Here is a 3,531-nt window from a genome sequence, read left to right on the forward strand (position 1 = left end):
TCTGTCTCAAGTAACCCATATTCAAGCGGGAAGGTAAAGGTTAAGGATAAGTATTTTACCCACTTGAATGTTATATTGGATGGTAATGGCTTTGAAGGAGAGGTCTCCATCAACTTTGGCAAGGTGATTTCAAGCTCCATTCCCTTGTGTTTTTCTTTGATAACTTCCACCTCTTTGCAAGCTTCTTCAATTTCAACCTCTTCCTCTTGGTAGCTTTCTTCCAATTCAATATCTTCTTCATTACTCACCAAGGGCATGGGAGGTTGTGCTTCTTTTTCTTTAATCTCCATCTATTGATCAACCTCTTCAAAGTCTTTAGCCAGGCTATGCCTTGGAGGTTGTACACCCTCTTCAACATCAATGTCAAATGTCTTTGAAGGAGGCTCTATAACTTGACTTTCCCATGGAGGTTCAGTATCTCCCAAGTCTTCAACCACTTCTTCCTCTTCAATAATTTGCTTTGTTCAGTTGTTTTAGTATAAAATCATACTCATCCTTGATGATTTTCTTTCCATGCTAACTCCTTTCAACTATTCCTTCATCTTCAAGGGTCTCTCCTACCTCCACATTTTGGGCCTCCTCTTACTCTAAGACAAAATCAGACTCCTCCTTGATGTCTTCCTTCACTAATTCTTCAACCACTCCTTCGACTTCAAGGGTCTCCACTACCTTCATCTGTAGGGCCTCCTCTAGCTTCTTATGAAGTATGGATTCGCGAAGATGATTCCTTTTTTCTTGTTCCATATCAATAGTATAACTGGGATCATCTTGCTCTTGGATTGATGGATGTGGGTGCTCTTCCATGGAGGGTGGTGATGGGATGGAAAGATTATTATATGGTTGAAAAGGAAGCGCAATGAAGCTTGAGGGTTGAATATTGGAGGTAGAGGGTTGGTCCATGCGGGATATAAGATTTTGGAGTGTAGAGGTGAGACCAATGATATTAGAGATGAGTGTGTTGTTATCCAATGGAGGTTGGGATGGATAGGAGGGTTCATTTGGGAGAGAGGGCTCATAATATAGAGGTGGTTCTTTTTGATAAGGATATGGAGATGGTGAATATTGAGGTGGTGGTTCTGGGTGTGGTTCATGTGGTGGTTGGTGTGGTGGATAAGGATTAGGGTCATATGGAGGTGAATGGTGTAAAGGGATTTGTGAGTATGGTGGTTCAAAGGTGTGTTGGGGAGGTGGTTCATAAGCATATGGTGGGACTTGTTGGTAAGGGGGTCCACCATATTCATCATCTTGGTACGCTCCCTGGAATGACTCTTGATCATAGTAATTTGGCAGAGGTTGGTTGTCACGAAGAGGTCCACCATAACTATTGTCTTGTTATGCATCACAGAATGGTTGTTGGTTATAGCGCATTGGAGGGGGTTGTTGCCAAGAGGGTTGATCAAATCCTTGTGGCTCCTCCCATCTTTGATTCTTCCAACCTTGATGCCTATTTTTACTATAGTTTCCATTCCTTACAACAACATTGGAACCAAACTTGAAACCAGAGGTGTGAGAATTCATAGTAGCAAAAGGAAATAAAAACAAAAACTAAAAAAAATTAATAAAAATAAACTCCTAAAACTAGAAACACTGACAACAATATAAGATAAAAAATTTGAAAAAGGTTTAAATTTTGAAAAGGTTTGATTTTTAAAATTTTAAATTTAAATTTTGAAATTTGAAATTTGAATTTTGGAATTTAAATATTGAAAATTGATTTTGAAATAAGATAAAATAAGATTTTGAAAAAGATATAATTTTTGAAAAAGATTTGAATTTTGAAATTTAAAACTAAGATAAGATAAGATAATAAAATAAAAATATGAAATTTTTTTTTTGTAATTTTCAAAAAAATCAATTAAAATAAAGAGAAAAGATATTTTTGAATTTAATGAGGAAAGAGAAAAACGATAAAATGACACCAAACTTAAAATTTTTAGATCAAAACGAAGAAAACAACCAAGAACAACTTGAAGGTCAAGATGAACACGAAGAACAACTTGAAAATCAAGAAAGAACAAGGAACATTATTTTCGAAAATTTTAATAACTAAATAAAAACCAATAACCTCTTAATTTACAAAAAAGCAAAAATAAAAACAAAAATAAAAACAAATAAACAAGTAAAAAGCAAATATTTACAATAATCAATAATAAGGTACACGTTTGCAATTCCCCGGCAACGGCGCCATTTTGACGATTGGGTTTCCGCTAGTTTAAAATTTTTATAAAAATAATCGCGTTGTAAGTATAGTTTCTAAACCAACAGAGAATCCTTTCGTACAAAAATTTGGTTGTCACAAGTAACAAAACCCAATAAAATTTATAACCGAAGTATTCAAACCTCGGTCGTCTTCTCAAGGAATTGCAAGGAAGTACGATTTATTATTGGTTATAAAAATTGTATATTTTTGGGTTTTTGAAATAAGGAACAAGTAATTTAAATGGCAAGAAAAATAAATTAATAATTATAAAGAAAACTCTTGGCAAGGTATAAGAACTGAAAATTCTATCCTAGTTATCCTTATCAGGTGTGATGAGAATTGTTATTGCTCCCACTTAGTTAACCCTTACTAAACAAAGAAAAGTCAAGTGGATTAATTAACTTGATTCCTTTGTCCTAGTCAACTCCTATGGAAAGACTAGCCTTAGAGGGATCCAAATCAATCAGCAATCCTAATTTTCAATCAACTGCTGAGTCTGATAACTCAAGTGTTACCAATTACTTAACCAAAGCAAAAAGGGAGAAAATCTACTCGAATAAAAATGCCTTCAAATGGGAAGCAGCAGTAACATAAATAAAAGAAAGAAATCTTAAATCTAAAATACCTCAAATTATATTAAATAAAGAAATCAACTCTAACATGAAGTTCATAATCCAAATTGAAAAGATAAATAACAAGTAACGTAATAGAATAAATAAAAGTAAAAAATAAAATAAAGGAACATTGAACCTGGAATGAAGAGAAGTAGCCTAATCATAATAGAAATCCTAAATCCTAATCCTAATCCTAAATTCTAAGAGATAGGAGAGAGCCTCTCTCTCTAAAAACTACATCTAAAACCTAAAATTATAAATATGAAAGTATAATTCATGAATGAATAGATTCTCCCACTTTATAGCCTCTAATCTGTATTTTTTGGGCCGAAATATGGGCCAGAAACAGCCCAGAAATTGCTGGTTGTGAAATTTGCCACGCTGGTTTTTCGTCACTGCAACGCGTCCGCGTGAATCACGCGTTCACGTTACTTATCGTCAGGGCAACTATGGAATATTATATATCATTTCGAAGCCCCAGACGTTAGCTTTCCAACGCAACTAGAACCACCTCATTTGGATTTATGTAGCTCACGTTATGACCATTTGAAGGCAAAGAGGTCAGGCTGGACAGCTTAGCAATTTCTTCAACTTCTTGTATTCCTTCCACTTTTGCATGCTTCCTTTCCATCCTCTAAGCCATTCCTGCCCTATAAACCCTGAAATCACTTAACACACATATCACGGCATCATATGGTAATAAGAGAAGATTAAACA

Source organism: Arachis ipaensis, chromosome B1, assembly GCF_059453495.1.
Source record: "Arachis ipaensis isolate K30076 ecotype BB chromosome B1, ASM5945349v1, whole genome shotgun sequence".
Lineage (NCBI taxonomy): Eukaryota > Viridiplantae > Streptophyta > Magnoliopsida > Fabales > Fabaceae > Arachis > Arachis ipaensis.